This window comes from Lycium ferocissimum, chromosome 11, assembly GCF_029784015.1.
Source record: "Lycium ferocissimum isolate CSIRO_LF1 chromosome 11, AGI_CSIRO_Lferr_CH_V1, whole genome shotgun sequence".
NCBI lineage: Eukaryota > Viridiplantae > Streptophyta > Magnoliopsida > Solanales > Solanaceae > Lycium > Lycium ferocissimum.
The window spans coordinates 26,823,946-26,836,662 of NC_081352.1; the positions used below are offsets into that span (position 1 = coordinate 26,823,946).

Here is a 12,717-nt window from a genome sequence, read left to right on the forward strand (position 1 = left end):
GACCATACTGCTGGAGGTGCGTTCGGCCCTCTCGACTGCTGCCAGGACTCATACCATACCGCGGCCACATCCCACAGTCTATAAGAAGCTAGCTCCACTGATTCTGTATCAGAAGCATGCATTACCCTCAAAGCGCGGCCCATTCGATCTATAAAATTCTGAGGGTCATCCTTCGGGTTTGTCCCCGTGAACACCGGAGGGTCCAAAGTATAAAAGTCACGTACGCGGGAACTAACAGCCCTATCCGGAAGGCCAGCCTGCCGCTGAGTTTGAGTAGCCACCAATCTAGTCAATAACTGGACTGCATCTCGCAAGTCCTGTTCTGTAGCAGCGGGGGGAGGAGCTGGAGGCTGAGGAGCCGGAGGGACTGGAGCCCTATCCTGCTCTTCTGCACCTGATGGAGTAGAGGTAGCATGCGAGGGGGTAGCGCTCTGAGCCTCGCTATGCCCTAACTCAGCTGGCGGTACTCGGCTCGGCCTTCCCCGGAATGCCAGTATTCTGCTGACTTTCTTCTTCCTCGGAGGCATTGCTGAAAATTAAACACGAAAAGATTAGATAGTTGCATTCTTAGCTTGGCTCTATCGCACGATCTAGATCATGAAGGAAATTGTCTTCCTAAATGCCCTGTAGCCTCCTGGCTATAGATATGGTGCACGACATATCGATAACCAGGACTCTACTAGACACGGCTCATGGACATCCCCAGGACTGAACCGCTCTGATACCAATTTGTCACACCCCTAATGAGGAGTATGACGGGCTCCGACCCGTAGGTCGAAAACCACCTGACTTAATAGTTACTTTGAACATCACATACCATAACTCAGAGAACACCTGCACGCAGAAAAGGCCCAACATAGAAATATCCGATAATTCAATATATATATATATATGCGGACCGACAAGGTCGCCACAACATAACGTATATCATAAAGCCGACAAGGCTATCAGAAAAATATCAAGAACCCAAAACAAGGCCGACAAGGCCATACATAATATTTACATATCCCACTATGTCCATGAGCCTCTAAGAGTATACATATGAACATATATTATACTAACAGAAAAGTACCAAAAGATAGCAAGCCCGGAGTAGTGGCACTTGCTAACACCGCTGAAGCTGGAAAATCCTACTGCGGTTGCTCCTCGATAACTCTGTCAGAGCCTGCAAAGACGAAATGCAGCGTCCCATGCAATGGGACATCAGTACGGATAAAAGTACTGAGTATGTAAGGCAGGAGAGTAACAACATAATTAAGATATAATGTAACATTAATAAGAGCAAAAGAAAAACTGAACATATGGAAGTAGCACAAGATACATTGCATGATAAAATCATTTGTGTGCATATATATATATATATATATATATATATATATATATATATATATATATATATATATATATGGTGTATCCATGCCCGTGTGTGTAAGGCTCGGTGTTATATGTGTAAAATCATGCCCGGCCATTAAGGCTCGGTGTTATCATCATTAGCCCGCGCCGGCCTCTCGCGTCCGGGCAATATCATAACATGCCCACTTGCGCAAAGGTGTGCGCATCTACGCGCCATGCCCGGCCAACTATAGCGCGGCACGGTGTAGTAAAATAGTGCAATACATTTATATATATATACATATATATATATACACACACACACACACACACATATATATATATACACACAAGTCAATAATCTGACCTTGGCCTTTCGGAGTGACATAAGGTCGGTAGCCTCCGAATAACTTATGGAATTCGTATCGAGTCCAAAGAAGTAATCGATGATGATAAGTAAAATAATATTTTAAGAATCAATCAAATAACAAGACATTAAGATTTGAAATACAAAGCATGGGAATGGAGTGGATTTGTTATGGAACGCTCGTGTTTATATTCTAGTTGGATTCGTGCCAAAGAAAGAGGGAAACGAACACCTTACATACCTTATCCGTCAAGCCACCACTTAAAGAATTCCTTACACCGATGCTTGCCCTTCACCCGAACCTATATATCGAGAAATATATCTTTAATCATACTTTCATCATATTTCCATCAACTTATAAGCACTAATTATTGAAGACTAATTTGGGTTACGAAAATTTGGGCAAAGATCTCTCCTATATCATCTACTTCCTCCAAATACCAAAACAACTCCCAAACAATACCAACAATATCAACAACAACATCCTCAATATTCTACAAGATAAATATGTATATTTTCATCCAAACTCTCTTCAAACCTCAATCCATAAGCCAACAACATCAACACAACAAACTATAAATTTTATTCTCGTAAATATTCCTAAATCAACGTTAATAAAGAGAGAGATTCAATGATTCATACCTTATCTTTACTAGAGTAGCAAGATCTTCAATATTTACTTTGTTTCCAAGCCAACTCCAACACAGAATGAAATTATAAACGAGACTACACGTTGTCCGGACCTTGATTAATACGCCGTAACTTGAAATTGACTCAAAATCCTCACCTTTTATGTGATATAAGAGTCTCTTGCTTGCTGAATTTTCTGGAAATTTTTAGAAGTTTATGATGGAGAAAAATGGGGTTTTTAACCTTTTTATAGTGGCTCAAAGTCGGCAACACTGTAGAGCACTGTAGCAGCACTGTAGCAGTGTTGTTTCTGCTTTGTCAGCCTAAATTGTAACGTCCATAATTCTCTACTCCGATGTCCTATCGATGAGCGGGTTGTTGCGTTGGAAACTAGACTCGACGAACTTCATTTTAGGATTTTGAAACACCTTAAAACTCCTAATATACATGAAGATATACCCCTCCAAATTTGACCCAAAATTCTATCCTTGATTCTGCCAACTTTTTTTTTTTTTTTTTTTTTCGACAAACTTATTTTCTTTGATTTGCTTGGTCCTAAAGTCTTCCATAGCTCATGATATGAACTTAAACCCTCGTAACCATGAGATAGGTGCATACAATCTCCCATATCCTAGGAAGTGCTCCACGTCTACACTTAAACAACTAATGCGTAATAGATATCACGTACCTATTATTCATTCCACGGACTATTGGGAGGAATTATTTCATGACTCAAATCACGTTCGGCAATATGGATTTCGTTTCCAAACCTATCGACTGATTTGTTTACTAAGAGATCTTTGATTTCCATTACTTCATCAGTCGAGAAGCCTATTGCTGTGGATAAGGCCACGCAAGTAAGATCAAGACCTAGCATGGCTAGGGTTAGGGTGATCCCCGAATTATTGGACAAACATCCGAATCGTATTCAACTTCAAAGTGTGGACAAAGTTATGGGCAAAATTATTGATGAGTTTCGGGAGGTCATTTATGATAATTTGCCTCAATATTGCACCCATTGTAAGCACCAAGGTCATGATGACAAAAAGTGCCGATTGTTAATTGGAAAAATATAGTGGTTCAAAAAGAAGATGTTACGGCAATGGAGATTGAGGGAGCTTCGGTTGAGAAATTGCAAGGAGATGCACGTGATTATCTAAACACTAAGAAGGAACAATAAAAGGGATCTAGCATGGGGGATATTCCAAAAGGTCGAGCATTGGCTAGGGTGTCCAAAAAACCTCGCTGAAAGCTCATAGGTTGGAAAGGAAGCTGCTCCAGATTTGCATCCTAATCCGAAAAGGAATGAGGGTAGTCCATCGAAAAATAGTAAATTTGAGGCAGTCCATTCTCTTAATAGCAATGAAAATCATGAGGTTTTTGTTGGAAAGGTGCAAGAGGTGGTAAAATCGGCCAAAATCAACGAGTTGCCTAGATTTGGTGATACAGGTGTCGCAGTTGGGAATTCAGCAATTTTCGAGCAGGCTATGGATTTGAACAATGCTAGAATGATGCTGAAAGTGAAGGCTAGATAGTGGTCTCACGTAAACAATCTGTCAGTCCTCAAATTGTCAAAGAACTTAACGTGACAAAGGAGCAAGGCATTGCAACAAAAGACATTGTGTGTCCTAACACTTTTGAAGCTCTTTCAGGTAGAGAGGAGCACCAATCTACTTCAGGATGTGCTAAATGTCATATTGCACATCCGGAATTGGCAAACATGCTAATGCAGCAACAAGTTGCAAGTTTGGTTTGTCCCGTCCCCATCTTGAAGCCGTTGATGGTCACATTGGATACTTCGGCGTTTGAGATCCCTACTCAGTCTATGGAGATATTTGGTGAGAAACATAATGACTCTGGGAAGCAAGTAATGCCCACAGAGAATGGCCAAGATATGGATATGATTGTGGCCTCCGCTTCAGAACATTTAACCAATAACGTTGAAACGAAGAGTGACCAAAAAGGTAGTACAGGTGTGAAGAGTTGGGCGGACATAGTGGAGGAGGATGAGCAGGCTTCATCCCCTTCAATACGCAGTAAGTTGAGTCCAGTCGCCCCGGCATTTGTACCAAGCCATGCAATGGTTCTTCCAACTTTAGTCGTGGGTCAGCTTGTGGCTCAAATGAGTGCACCTTTGAATGTAAGTGTTCCGACTATTCAATTGATCCCTATTAATGTTCTTCATGCTTTAGTATCACACGGTTTGAAAAATTTGAATGCTATGGATAATCCTACTAAAAGGAAGCCTATTGGAATTGTGGCCAAGAGGTATGAGCCAGGAGCTTTAGTGGAAGATCATTTGGAAGCTTTTGATGGTGATTTGGGCTTTGACATATATATGATGAAGAAGATGAGAATGAAATATTGGATGAATGCTTTGCTAAGGTGGCAGGGATGGAGATCTTTCACCTAGGCAACAAAGAAGCGGATTCAAGACAAAGAAGACGCATGGAAGAAAACATAGTTGGGATGGTAAAGTGTCTGAGGAGGTTGTTCTAAGGCAACTGCCAATGAGAGTGGCAAAACAGAAGGAGACAAGGTTAAACTACATCAACAAGGTCCAATAGATCCAAGAAGATTTGATGAAGTATTAAGAGATTTTGAAGTTATTGGAAGAAGAAGACAAGGTGAAGAATCAGATTTTTATCGGGCTACATCTCCTTGAAGAATTCACAATTCCAAAAAAACAAGGGTCTGACTCTGTATTCTTGCTTAAATATTTCACTATTTAAGTATTATCAGTTATCATATCATCATAGAGTGTGTTATAAATTCTGTGATGATCATAGAATAGTTAGTGCTTTCTTCTTCTTATTTTTTACATGCATGTTAGTTAGTAGAGGTTTTTTACGCCTCAATAGGATTAGAAAGGTAAGGGCCTAGCTCCCTTGCTTGTACTTTTCCTTTGTGTTTCACTTTTATTATATAAATAAAAAACTTCCCCTAGGCACCTCGCCTAGTGGATTTGCTTAAAAAAAATGAACTTGTCTTATTGTTGTTGTTTAGTTCTATAAAGCTATTTTCTGGAACCTCCCTTTTCTATTTTGTAATTTTCCATAGTTAATGAAAGAGCTAGACTCAACTCCATGTTTTCTGATCAATACAATATGGGTTCGTTACATTGGTGTCGTTGTTCTTACTTCATGCCTCTATACCCTTCTACCATCGCCTATTCTGATATAGGTTTTAGAAATGTAACAAGGAATGTGGTAAGAAGTAGCATAATTAGACAACAAATTTGTTCAACAGGATACAGATTTTAGGATAAAATAAAAGAGTAGCTTAAAGTGAAGAACTTAATAAAACGGATTCTGTAGGGCTAATTCTTAATCAAATACAAAAGTTGAATGGACTACTTTTTGTTATGAGGTTGATGATCTTACAAACTAACCAATATTTGATTAGGCACAGAAGAGGAAAGAAGAGACATCAAAGGGAAACAAGCAATCAAAATTGAGAAGATGAGGGAAAAAAAATGATAACTTACTAAAGAAGGACAAGATCTTTGGCTTATTTGGAGCCAAAGCCCGAAGGTGTGGTTTAGTGGTTAATGAAGTGCAATGAAATTATGAGAAACTAAAGTTCAAATCCAAGGAAAGCTAAAAAAAATGTTATGTGACTTCTTTTTTATCGATCTAATATGTCTTGATGGGCAAAATTACCCGGTACATATACTTGTGGGGTTAGAAAGTACCATGTAGCAAAAGCAAATCCAGAATTTGAATGTTTTTCTTTCAACCTTTAAGTTCTTATTAATAAACTCTCTTGTACTTATATGCACATTAGTGATTGTGCCTCCATTTTAAAACCATAAAAACCAACTTGTACACAAAAAATTGTGATTATAAATAAGTAGAATACAATAAATAGAAAAACAATTGCATAAATAACTGTTAAAACAGAAAGGTCATACCAGATACAAATAGAGAGAATTACGAATTTCTGCAAGAGTGAAGACCCCCCAAAAAATACATGCATGCATTAGCCTTCCATTTCCGTTCGAGAGCCCGATTTAAAGCCTCGTAATCACACGACCGTCACAAATCTATCAATAGAAAAAAAAAATCTTAATTTGAAAGAGTAAAAAAACGGGGAGAAGCCTTGAAGAAAGTTGACAAATTAACCAGAACAATAAGATGGGCTTGAAGGAGTGGAGTACTGCAGAAGAAAGAGAGAGTTGAGTTCTTTAAACTTCATTTTTTTTGTTTTCTATTATTAGTTAAAAGTGCAGTACACGTGTTTGCTAATATAGAATATACTTGTCTAATGGAAAGGCATGAGGATAATATCAAATTTAGGATAACCCTTGGAAAAAAATTAGAACTTTCATAATGCACCTGTTCGTACACCTGTTGGTACACCCAACTCTCATTTATGTAATATAGTATTTGCTGGGAAAAACATACATAAATTTAGAGACACAACTGGGTTGTTATTACTACCAATAATCAACAGGTTATAGAGATTTGCAGCAAATACTGCTGCTTCATTTTATTCTAGAAAAGACTGGCCATGGCGTTCGCTTTCTCCCTCAGGATATTTTTCTGTATCTTTCCCGTCGAAGATTTAGGAATATCTTCGAATATAACTGTCCGAGGTGCCATGTAATGAGGCAAATTATCTCGACAAAACTTGATAATTTCTTGATCGCCAACACTAAATCCCTCCTTCAACTTCACAAATGCGCAAGGCGTCTGCCCCCAGTGATTATCTGGTCTTGCAACTACTGCTGCTTCAAGAACTGCTGGATGACTATACAAACACATTCAACTCGACCGTGCTTATGTTTTCTCCACCGGAAATTACAATGTCTTTCAACCGGTCCTTAACTTATATAACCATCTGGATGTTTCACAGCAAGATCACCGCTGTGAAACCATCCCCCTCTAAAAGCCTCTGTCGCTTTTGTGTCTTTTAAATATCCGCTCATTACAGTATTCCCTCTAAAACATAATTTCTCCAATCGTCTTACCATCAGCCGGCACTTTTTCCATGGTGGTAGAATCTCTTACGTCGACTTCTTTTAAACAAAGATGTTGTACTCCTTGTCTTGCTTTCAGCATAAATTTTTCGTCAGGAGGCAAAGAATCCCACTCGGGCTTCCACAAACAATAAGTACCTGGACCATATGTCTCTGTAAGCCCGTATGTGTGATTTACACCGAACCCTAGCTCCTCCATTTTGGAAATGACTTGGGGAGGTGGTGGTGAACCACCTGTCATTATCTTAACCTTGTGAGGAAGCGGCTTCAGATCACACGGGGGTGAATTCACGATTTTGTTCAAGACGGTTGGTGCCCCACCCATATGTGTGACTTTGTAGAGAGAAATGTTTTCGAATATGTCTTTCGGAGAGACGTCTCTAAGACAAACGCTTGTGCCACCTACTGCTGCAGGACCCCAAACCATGCACCAACTGTTGCAGTGAAAATTCGGAACCGTCCAAAGATAAACGGGGAACAAACTCATCTCATGAACCAAAAACGAGGCAATAGTATTGAGATACGCGCCTCTGTGACTGTAAACAACTCCTTTTGGTCGCGACGTTGTTCCAGAAGTATAGTTAATACTAATAGCGTCAAATTCTGTTCTCGGCCACTTTATAGAAAACCCGCTATCCCCACTTTTGAGGAGACTTTCATATTCGAGATCGTACGTGTCAAAGTCAGATTCACGGATTACGACAAGAAGAGGTTGTTTTTGTTTCTTGTCAGCAAGAAGAGCTAATGCACCTCGAGCAATTTCGAGAAATTGTTGATCCACAAATATGGCCTTTGCTTCAGAATGCATCAGAAGTATCGATAACATAGCTGAATCGATGCGTGTATTTAATGTACAAAGAACGGCTCCAGCCATTGGTACTGCAAAATGTAGCTCTTGCATTGCCGGTACATTTGGGGCTAGTGTGGCAACCTACAGAAAAAGGTTCAAGTCTATAAAAATGAGGAAGTAAATAATGTAGGTTCTTGATATCACTAAATTGGTAACTTAATAACTTAAGAAAGTTGATTGGAAAGTGAAAAAGCAAATGATAAAAGAAGGGGATCCATAATTTTGGCTATTTCAGAAGGCATAAACCAGAACAAATTTGAGACACACATTAAATCTATGAGGTAGATTATCGAGCCTAAGGATCAAGAGTTTAACTTCATGCACTGACAGTGAAGAAATATTCTAACGCAATCAGATACTTATAAGATAAACTAATTTGAAAGGAAACTTACTTGCTATTACATGTTAAACAACAATGGAAGTCTAAAAATTCTTTACATTGTCGATGTTCATTACTTAAATCCTAGTATCAATAGTGAACAACCAACTAGTTTTGCAAAGTAATTGATTAGTTATAGATCTTGCTAATTCTCTGTCTTAATGATTAATGTGCAACAATAAAAAGACAGGCTCCCACCACAAATTTTCAGTTCCTCCTGTAATGGAAGAAAAGTATATAACAACAGACTGAAGAGGGAAAAAACCAACGGAAAAGGGTCAAAAATAGCCCTGAACTATCCGAAATAGACCACATATACCCTCCGTATTTGGGACCAAATATTCCCTTGCCGTCACTCCAAGGGACCACATATACCCCTCATGTTAACAGACTTGGTTATATGCTGACGGGGCAGTCCACGTGGAAAAAAAAATTCCACATGGACATCCACGTGGATATTGGCAGTCCCTGTCTTTAGGAATAGTGATTGCAAGTTTAGCTTTAGGCTTTAATTCATATTCCATTAAAGTCCATCACAGTTCTCTTGGATTATTTTATTTTGTTGATGCATTCAATTGAAATTTAGCTGAGAAATGATGTAAAATCAATGCCATTATGGCAGGCCTTTTATATGATACTGGTGGTTTGTTGCACCGGAAAAGATGAACAATTATAATAAAGACTACATTCATGTGTACAATGTTGGGTAGAGTATTGACGCTGCCATGGCTGCTCTGTACCTTCATCAGGTGCTGGTTGGCGTCCATATGCTCTCTATACATATAATAATGTTGTGTCTTAATCCTAACGGGTCATCTTCATATGTGATTCTAACTGAATTTTCAAATTGTAAATATTGTTTGGTGGATTTTATATGTTCCGTTTCTTCATTTTGTAGTGGGTCATCAGTTCAATCTTTAGTAGACCACTACACTTTGTTGCAGTAGAAAAGAATCCAAGAGCTGCGGAAGATAGGTTTTTTTTTTTCCTGATTTTCGACTAATGTGACTCTTTCTGTCGTGCTTCTTGCTTTTTTCCTGGTCATGAGAGCACGGGCGAGGAATCACATACACTAATTTTAGCTTGGAGAATCAATGGGGAAGATGGATTTGAAAATTATGGTTCTAATTTCGAGTTAGGTGTAGAAGTGTGAAATGAGGGGTAAAATAATTTTACCCCTTTAATTAGATGATAGGTGGGTCGGGTTATTAGCTTAGGTGGATGTCCATGTGGAAAATTTTTTTCCATGTGGACCGCCCTGTCAGCATATAATCAAGTATGTTAACATGAGGGGTATATGTCGTCCCTTGGAGTGACGGTGAGGGTATATTTGGTCCCAAATGCAAACGGAGTGTATATGTGATTTATTTTGGATAGTTCAGGGGTATTTTTGACCCTTTTCGGAAAAAAACAATACAGAAATCGACATAACCCTTAGCCCCTGAATTCCTTCTCACAATTCATAGCCACTTCCCTCTTTCCGTATTCCTTTCTAGTCCGTTCATCGCAACTTTCTATATTTGAAAATAATTTTTAACATTAAATTTCTCATTTCACTCTTAATAGCGTATTTTTATAGCCACAAAAATGTCCTGTCAAGTTTAAGACCACTAATTTCAAAAGTATTTCTTTCTTTCTTAAATTTTGTGTCGAGTCAAATTATAGCAAAATAATTGGTGAACTTCTCAAATGACACAAAGTGGGGTCCACAACGAAAAAAAAAGTCATGAAACAAGTAATTAAAATTAAAACTAGCACAATTCGTGGAATTAGAAAGTCTTTGCACAATTTGCTTTTGATCTTGATAAAGATACTCCTTAAATCAATTGAAAAGAGGTTAACGATTATGTGAATTTCTTAAACAATTCCAATCAGCTCCTCTCACGGTAGAAGAGCAGATAATGTCTATTTATACCGGAACAAACGCCTCTGCTTTTATAGCGATAGAATGACATGTCTAAGTTAAGACCATAAATTTCAAGATTACGAGTCAAACAAAATGTAAATTCTCAAAAGTCAAATGAGACTAGCTCAATTCTAAATGGGACCCTAGAAGAATTGGCAAAGTCAGAATTTTAATTCAAAATATAAAGAAGGGCAAAGGTATAAATATACCCCTAACTTTGCGATTTAGAGCAGATATAACTCTCGTTACAAAAGTGGTGTATATATACTCCTGCCGTTACAAAATGGTGCAAATATACCCTTTTCGCTGACGAGATTTTTTTTTTTAAATCATTTAGGTTATTTTTTAATTAAAAAAAATATCACGTGACTTTAAAATAAAATCTACATATTTTTTTTTAGTACACATATTTTTCTAAAGCCACATGGTGATTTTTTTTTCTTGTGTGTCGGGTCTAGTTCGTTTAAAAAAATGGGTAGACTTATTTTTTTAAAGGGTATGCTTGCACCATTTTGTAACGGCATGGGTATATTTGCACCATTTTGTAACGACAGGGGTATCTATATACTACTTTTATAACGAGGAGTATGTCTACTCTAAATCGTAAAATTGAGGGGTATATTTGCACTTTTGCCCTATAAAGAATAAACACATCAAGAAGTCAAGGAGAGTAATACCAATGGTTTTGGTTCAAAGCAAGTTATACATGGATTAATAACGCAGGGATTATTAATGTAGGGATTAGTAATACATGGATTAGTAATACAAGGATTATTTTTGTTGGGTGTTTGGTTCATTGCACTAAAATTGAATACAAAAGATACCATTTGAATATTTATTTATTTTTAAAACTTAAAAAATAATTTGTTACAATTATATCCTTAGATGCTTGGCCTTTATAGGTTTCTTGGAACAAAACAAGGCCAATTTTGTCATTTTAGTTTTTTATCCATGGATAAGTTATCCCATACAAGTGGATAAGATAATACACACTTTGGTGTATTAAATAATTCATGTATTAGTTATACATGCCCCAAAATGTCAACCAAATATGGTATAAAATAATACCACATCTAATACCATGATTATTTTAGCTAAGACGTCCTACCAAACGAGCTCTTAGTTCTATCCTTGCTTTTATAGCCACAGAAAAGTCATTTCTAAGTTTAAGACGACAAATTTCAATCAGTCTTTATTTCTTAAAATTTTGTGCCGAGTAGAACTATGTCACATTAATAAAAACAAAGTGAGTAAAAATGAAAATTTCTCCACAAAGGAGTTGGCACAAAAAATCTTACCATATCACCACGAGAAATCCCCAAGTGAACCAAAGCAGAAGCAAGCTTTACACACCTATTATGAGTCTCTTCCCAATTATGCTTCAATTTTTCCCCATAAATAACACTAGTTCTATCCCTAAAAACATTAGCTGCTCTTTCCAAGAAACTTAAGGGTGTCAATGGAACAAAATTTGCATCACATTTAACAAGACCTTCCATAGATCTCCAAGACTCAAAAATATTGCAAAATTGGTGAGGCCTTTGAGTATTTTTTTGGTTTATTTTACTGAAATGAAAGACCCTACCAACCAATCTTGAATTCTTGAAGAATTGATTCATGGTGACAGTGGAAGAGAAGATTGAAAAAAATTTAGACTTAGAAGTGTAGTTTTTGGTTCATGTGGATAACTTGGTGTTTTATAGATAGTGATAAAAAATACATACACGTTTTAAATGTATCCGTATTAATCTTTCTGAAATTTATCGGCCAAGTTTGTAAGAATCGTTTGGTGGTACTGAAAAATTTAGCCATGGTAGAGGCTCAATCAACAAAAATTGTGTAAGCGAGCCATTATATTTTTTGCCACATGAATATGTGGGCCATCGTTACAAATGAACTAGTGAAAATGAAAGATGACAAAATAATGCATCGTACAAAAGAAATGGAGGTTTCATTTTCCCTCCTTTGCTGACCACACCTCACCAAAGATTTCTTTCCCAAAGAGACTATAGCTATTCTCAAGAACAAGAAATTTTCTACTCTAAATGTAATAAATCTATCAACTTTTTTATTTATTTTTCTAGAACAGCAAATTTTGTGCTCTAAATGTAATAAATCTATCAACTTTTTGTCATCATTTTCTTTTTATCATTGTTTGGATCTGTACAACCACCTTCTCTTGCCAAAATTTGAAAAAAAAGAGAAGTTTCTCATCAATGAACCTTATTTTGTACATATATATCTCATCAATATAAAATGTTTTATACATAGC

General features: G+C 37.3%; 1 long non-coding RNA gene and 1 pseudogene across 1 annotated transcript; both read right to left on the bottom strand.

The window, feature by feature from the left end:
- Positions 1-868: 868 nt before the first annotated feature.
- On the bottom strand, positions 869-2,088 carry LOC132037131 (uncharacterized). Its single transcript, XR_009409779.1, has 2 exons — positions 1,941-2,088; positions 869-1,165 (listed from the first exon to the last, which is right to left on the bottom strand). It is a non-coding gene; the product is annotated as an uncharacterized LOC132037131 (long non-coding RNA).
- Positions 2,089-6,612: 4,524 nt separating this feature from the next.
- Positions 6,613-12,147, bottom strand: LOC132037398 (isovalerate--CoA ligase AAE2-like; annotated as a pseudogene).
- Positions 12,148-12,717: the final 570 nt, after the last annotated feature.